Raw genomic sequence first — 6922 nt, forward strand, 5'->3', positions numbered from 1 at the left:
AAGGAAGTGATATAGCTCAGTGTCCAAATTAAACTTTTGCCCTGTGTTCGTACTCTGTACAATGATGAACCCCATAATGGGTAAATCTTCTTTCAGGTTCAGATTGTAATAAGGATGACTTGTTGAAATTAATTGAAGGAAAATATCTTGGGTTTTGAAACGAGCATGTGAATCTCCCTGATAAATACTATATTCCTTTTCTAATTTTTCTTCCAAAAGTTCTATTTTCAGCTCTTGGTTCTTTCTTGCTCCCCTAACTTGTTTTACAAGATATTTTACCTTAAATGCAATTATATTTTTAGCTCTATGCTCTTTTCTCGGTGCTGATTTCTTTTAACTGTAGGGTTTGTTTCTTCATCTGTTTTTAAGTGCATATTTCTCATTGTGTGTCTTAAGAGTTGTTGCCTCCATGGGAAAACCCATGAAAGCAGTACCTTGTTGTTTTTAGGTTGTGCTCTCCAGGGGCTTTCAATTCTTAAGTCATACTTTGTCACAAATTCACACCCACTTTAGTGACCCATAGGTAGGTGCTATTGCATAATGAATTGAATTTTACTGAAAGTTTAAGTAAAACCTTTACTGAAATTAAGTCTACCTAAATGAAACTTGATTTAACTTCAAACACTTGTTTGTTCTGAATCTCTTTAAGGAGAATCTACAGCCTTTTGGAAGATCTGTACCTTGGTCAAATTTATTGCAATCCACACAGTGCTCACTCGGTACCTTGAGTTAAAATTGAACCCCTGATGTTGACCATAACCTCTCCCCCATCCCCCAACGAGTAATAAAAGTATTTCTGATCAACCTGCTCAGGTATTGACACGCGTCTGGAGTAGGTGGAATTTTAACTGGTGTCTCCTGGCCTAGAGGTAGGGATGTTACCACTGTGTCACCACCCAACAATAGATGGTTTTAGTAAACAAGTGTTAGGAACATGATGACACCTTTTATAAAACTTAAACAAATCATAACTGAACAATCTTTACAAAAGTGCACAGAAGGTGGTGAACTTCAGTTATTTTCTGTTTGAAAATGAGACCTCCCCACTCATGTGACCTCCCCACAAAATGAGAGAGCAACTAGGCAACTAGGTAACAGCCAATCTAAATTATCTCTCCAACAAGAACAAAAATTAGGCACGGCTGGATAATAACAATCATAAACATGCTGCAGACTCCAGACTACCTGTGAGCAGTGCTGCAGAAGATCAACCAGTTACTGCTATAAAACAGCTGGAAATATATCACAGAATAATAACATTCCAGATATAGACCCTTCATCAGAACTGGTTGGTATGACGATGAGCCTGCACTCAAACATTAATTTCTTTTTGCTGTTTAAGCACTGACAGACCTATTGTTGAAAACCCAGCATTTCTTAACTTTATTTTTTTTTATTTTTAATTATCATTGTTATCATAAATATCAGAATGTTATGGATTGTTTTGGTCATCTGCAAAATATGTTTGTATCAAAAATTACAGCTCCTGTTAAGGAAACATGTAAGTGGACTTTGGAAGCTGTCATGTCAGATAGCATATTTTATAGAAAACAATCTTGAACTTTTGCTTCTAGCTGTGACTTCACCCTTTTCACCTTAATTTTGACATACCTGATACTTATGTACTTCACCATACCCTGAAGGATTACTTATTACTAGAATATGTTGCTTGGGTTCATTTACTCCCTTTGTTCGTCTTACGTCTTTTAAAGCCACAAGCCATAAATCAATATATCCATGTCAACTGAGCAGAGTTTCTTATTGTGCTAAACAAATCACTTCAGATTAATTGAATTTTATACAAAAAGATCTGTGACTCCTGCTGACTGGAATGTCCCCAGAATGTCTGTGGCATATGCCAATGCTGTCACCATGGCACCAGTGAGACAGCCTAGGAGACTTTGTACACACATTGTCCATATCAAGTCCTGAATGAATGCAATGTTTTGTGATAAGTATGTAATGTGCAACATAAGTTATGGTTGCTTAGCTTTAGGTTAATTATTGACCCGCAATATTTGAATCATTTCCCTACTTATGCACACTCTCTCATTTTTGTAAATCTTCAGCAGTATGTCACATTTTTGATTTAATGTTGCATCTAAGGGAAACTTTGTTTCCTTTATCTGCTGATTTTAATGAAACAACACATGAATATGAAGCTGAATTACAATAGCAGATATACTTTTTCTCTAAAATTACAAGCTCAGTACAGCTGTGATTTATCAATTTTGGAATGCTGGCTGTACTAGAAAAGCAAAAGGTTGAACTTTATGGTTTTAGGCGGAGTGCAGGCTGAGTCAGGTTTGGCAGAGTGATTCTTGCCATATCTTAAGAAGCTCAACACATTAATTGTCATTTTAGCCCTAACGCTGAGTATTATGTCTGATTTTCCACCCCATCTCACTGGATGCCACTCTTGGAGCAACTCACCACACACTGGAGATCCTGGAATTGACCATCATGCTTGAGTTAAAGCACTCTCAGCCACCTGGAGGCTTGCTTAGCAATGTAGGAAGAAAATTTATGTCCTTCTCCACTTCGACAGTGCGTATGCCTCTATTTTGCTCCAAAACCTCGGCCTCCATTTCTGCTGCCACTTCCCACCAGACCCCATGTTCTACCACTCTCTCTAATGCATGTAACACCTCCTCCATTCACCTTACCCATCCCAAACTGCAACACTATTAACCCTGCACTGCTGACTCACTCGCTCAAGAAACCATCCCAACTGCATAAACAGTGATTGCTGTTCTACACACTTTTGTCCTGTGCAATATCCTCCTCTCTTTCATTCCAAGAGAAAAACAGCCCACAATAAGGCAGAAGGAGTTGAGACATGGTAGTGTGCTGCCTTTCATTTGGTTCCTCACTCATTATGAACAGAGGATCCTGACTTGGAATGCACTGATAAAGGATTCCTTTGACTTATTATGTGGGGAATGTCCTGAGCAGAAACTGACACCCTCAATTGGAATGAGGCCTTCTGGGAATGATGGCAAACTTCTGGCTTTGTATCTATGCTAAATGATGCGGCAAGGCAATAGTAAGAGGAGCATGGTATCTCTAGCTGAGAAGGCAATGCACAAAAATGTAAGACCATGCAAGGCAGGTCTGCTGAGATTATCCAGGTAGGCTCAGTGAGTGGGTTCTATAACAGCAAGTGAAGAGCCTGGGGATGCAGTTTAGTCCAGTCCAAGAGCTGGGCATGTATCCCTTAGTCCACAGTGTCCTAGCTGCAGTATTACAATGATAGTTACTGTTGCAACTCAAGGTACAGCATTAAAGTGCAGACATCTCCTATGAATGGATCAATAATGTGTCAGATGTCAATGTCTGTGAAGTGGAGTATGTGTGGCAGGTGCCCATCAAGTATACCGGAAATATTGTTGCCTACTGTCCAACGGCAAGTTGATTCACCAAGAACCAGCTTCCGCTTCCATGCTGAGTTTTACCAATAGGCGATTTTCATGGTGAGCTTGGTAAGATCACACACCATGGGGAGGGGGGCTGTTAATGAAGCATTCAGCAAGAATTGATGAACATCAATTGGGAACTCCCCACAACCTGGTTTGAATCTTGCCACACCACTTGAGAAAAGCATATAAAATGTAGCAAGATGATTTTCAGGATGAGAAAGGTCTTGCCAAACATCCTTTTTGATTCTATCACACATCCCCCAACAACACCCACCCACCCACCCCTGTCTTCAACCCACTTTCTCACTCAGCCAGCATTTTCAGGCTTGGGCCTGAAATCAGACTGTGGTCTTGCTCAATAGGCCCTGTCCTTGTTGCCAGGCCTTGGCACTCAGCCTTGCTGCCCTGACTCCCAGTTCCAGCAATCTAATTTCCCATTCCTTTCTTCCCCACCGCAGTGACTGTAATGAGGCCAGTCAGATGGACCTCATCTTAGATCGCTGAATGGAGCTATTAATCTGGTCTAATCAGGGAGTCATGGCTGACAACTGTGAACAGGAATGTTAGAGATTCTGTTCACACTTTTAGGGTCACTTTAAATGGTGTCTTTGTCTTAAAAGTCTGCTCAAGTTGTTTGTTAAACCAAGAATTATTTATGTTTACTCATCAGCTATGACCTTTAATCTCTGGCCATGTCAGTCTCACACGTATGATAATAAGGAATTGCTGGCTATGAGGAAGCTGGATCAGTGTCAAGGACTCTCAATGTGTAATAAAAGGATGATTTGGTGATGGGATACTGGCCTCTGTGGACTAATTCCACCCATTACCTCCAGTTAACTCCAACAAGCTCATAGCAAGAGTCAACGGTACACAGGACAAAGGAAAATCCTGTGATTGGAGGAGCAACTCTACACTGTTTCCTTCAGGTCAACCTTCTCTGATTAGTCACCCATTTGGATGAATTTTCCCAGGCAAGATCACCATGTTCAGGAGCAAATTAACCTGCTGCCCTGTCTACTTTAAGAGGTGGTGTACGGTAAAGTGCTTCCCTATTATCGTATTTGTCAGAGTGACACGGCCAGAGATTAAAGGACACATCTGATGAGTAACTGTATAAATATTTCCTGGTTTAACAAACAACTTGAGCAGAATGTTAGGTCAATGTCACTGGTTAAAGTGACCCTCAAAGGTTCAGGAAACCAAGATTTTTTGCAAAATAATTTGTCAACTTTCTCGTGTTAAATTTTCAGATAGTCTTCAATGAAACTAAACGTTTTTTCACTTTGAATTTGGGCAATGGGGAGAAAATTAAAAATTGTTACGTTTTTGGACATCCTATCCCACATGGTAAAGATTAGCTTAATATACTAGTAACAGCCAATAAGTGAGAACACATAACACAGGCTGACACTTACATAGAGCACTGAGGGATTGCTGCACTCCGAGAGCTGCTTTTTTTTGGCTGTCTGGTCTCTCAGGTGACTTGATGTCACATGATTCAGTTATTTCGTTGTTCAGATTCTAGCTTCAGTATTAATTGAAGAAGAGTGAAGTCACTTTTCCTGGCAAATATTTACCTCTCACCCAGTATCATTAAGATAGATTGTCTAGTCAACATTCTGTCCATAAATTGGATGCTGTTTCTATGTAGTACAACAGTCACTAAAATTCAAAAGTATTTCACTGGCTAGAAGCTGCTTTACAACATGGAGCTTGTTCAAGGTTTGATCAGAAATTAAAGTTCTTTCATTCATAATATGACCAATTTCAATGAATCCTTTGTTTCATATTTCCTGATGCTTGGAGTGAGGAGTTTATTCCTTTTGTCTGCAGTGGAAGTTTGGCATTGTGTAAGAGGTATTTGCAATCTCACATCAAGAAGAAAAACAGGCTAGAGTCACCTGCTATCTAGTTATAGATGTGGAATATTTGCTTCCAAAGCCATGACCTTTATTACAAAATGAACAAAAGGTCCAAGGAAAATCTGGTTTGCATTACAGATATTAGCAAATATGTACCACTGTATTCATTTATCACTGCTTGCTCAAATCATTTGAAATTGAGGGACAAGGTAAAATTTTATAACTTATTAAAGATTTATCACCAGAGATCAAATTAAGTCTGAGCTGCATCTTGGAAAAGTACTAATTTAAGGTTAATTAAAAGCTAAATACTGCAGGTTCAGGAAATCTGAAATGCACACAGAAAAAGAAACTAGAGAAACTCAATAGCTCTGGCAGCATCCATGACAGAAACAGTTACCATTTTGAGTCTCATGTGACTCTTCAGAAAAAGAATTAATTCTGTTTTTTTTTTCTCGACAGATGCTTCCAGACCCGTTGAGTTTCTCCAGCACTATCTATTTTCCCTCTAAGGTTATCAGACAGTATGAGAAGCAGTCAAAAAACTCACAGGAAGTGATCACAAAGCACTTGGCCTCATCCACTATCTGTAATATCACTGTCAAGCTGGGGTTGAATGGAAGGCAGCGGAAAAGACATCTGCAGAATTGAATGGATCTCCCTGCCTGCAAACCTACACATGGAGCTGTCACTGCTGGCAAATCATTTCTAAAGTGAAGCATAAAAACATCAGCTAACGTATTCTTAAATCTTTACTTTCATCTGTTTTGTTCTGTTCTTTGACATCTGTCTACAGAGTGGGCACTTAAACTGCTTCTAGGTCATTGTCTAAGTTTATGATGATCTTTTTGTCAGTACAACCAACAATACCAATTTGACCAGGAGTGAATCTTAATTAGATAGCTAAGCTGCAAAATTTGGCATGACTTCTTTGTTTAAAAATTACAATGGCATTTTTCCTAGCACTTTGTAGGTACATTTTTAATCGTTCCAATAACAGATCAAAATACATGAGGGAGCAAATAAATGCTCCAAAAGTGAGTCATCTCAGGGTTTATTGTCTAGAATTGGTTCATACACATCCCCTAAGGTTGAGATGCTCCCAGTACCAGGTCTTGGGATTCATCCAAATGATGTGCATGCTGAACAACTGCAGTTGATTTATATTTGTATCATGGGCCTACTATAAAATCCTTACTATGAACAGCCTTCAGTTAAATCCAGGAATGATGGGGGTCAAATCAGGGAGAGGGGATGTTCTCGCAGAGTGGAGGCATTCATAAACAGGGGAGAAATCAAGATGCAGGAGGAATTGGGGGTCCAGGAATTGAGGGGGGCATGGTTAAAGAGAGGGCAAAACTATTGGGAACAGCAATTGAAAAAGATGGGTGAATGGAAAGAAATAGGGGGATTCGGAGGAAAGAGGTGACAGGGTTAAAGTTATTGGGAAATATTTGAGGTGATTAGAAAAGCAAGTCGCTGTGAAGGAATACGGTTGGACTGGGAAGGAATAGGGAATCACAAGTGGGCTGAGGGATTAAGGAGAGGGTGAGGTGATTAGAAAAATGAGATAATTGGGAAGAGGAAGCTTGTCAGGTGCAATTGATTGGGATGAGGGAATCAATTAAAAGAGATTTA

At 39.6% G+C, this 6922-nt stretch overlaps 1 long non-coding RNA gene across 1 annotated transcript in view; it reads left to right on the forward strand.

Moving 5' to 3' along the window:
* The window catches only part of LOC148149943 (uncharacterized), a 115236-nt gene extending 108600 nt beyond the window's left edge, over nt 1–6636 (forward strand). Inside the window, exon 3 of the long non-coding RNA XR_015757112.1 lies at nt 5747–6636. This is a non-coding gene — a long non-coding RNA (uncharacterized LOC148149943). The remainder of the gene's footprint in view (nt 1–5746) is intronic.
* The last annotated feature ends 286 nt before the right edge of the window (nt 6637–6922 follow it).

The sequence above is a fragment of the Chiloscyllium plagiosum genome, unplaced genomic scaffold (assembly GCF_037043375.1).
Source record: "Chiloscyllium plagiosum isolate Xiang-an unplaced genomic scaffold, Cpla_swu_hap1 HiC_scaffold_5, whole genome shotgun sequence".
Classification (NCBI taxonomy): Eukaryota; Metazoa; Chordata; class Chondrichthyes; order Orectolobiformes; family Hemiscylliidae; genus Chiloscyllium; species Chiloscyllium plagiosum.